This window comes from Mandrillus leucophaeus, unplaced genomic scaffold (genome assembly GCF_000951045.1).
Source record: "Mandrillus leucophaeus isolate KB7577 unplaced genomic scaffold, Mleu.le_1.0 Scaffold73, whole genome shotgun sequence".
In the NCBI taxonomy this organism is placed as follows: domain Eukaryota; kingdom Metazoa; phylum Chordata; class Mammalia; order Primates; family Cercopithecidae; genus Mandrillus; species Mandrillus leucophaeus.
Window position 1 is genome coordinate 2,993,729 of NW_012107919.1, and position 217 is coordinate 2,993,945.

Genomic DNA, 217 nt, shown 5'->3' on the forward strand with positions numbered 1-217 from the left:
TTAGACCTTGGGAGAATAGGAGGTACCCTGTCAACCAAAAAGAGCCCCCTAGTTACTAGTATCAAGGAGGAGATGTTCACCAAGAGGACTTCTGTAAAGTGCTGGGATTACAGGCGTGAGTCACACCACCTGGTCTTTTTTATTTTTATTTTTGATTTTTTTTTTTTTTTTGCTCTTGTTGCTCAGGCTGGAATGCAATAGCTCAATCTTGGCTCAC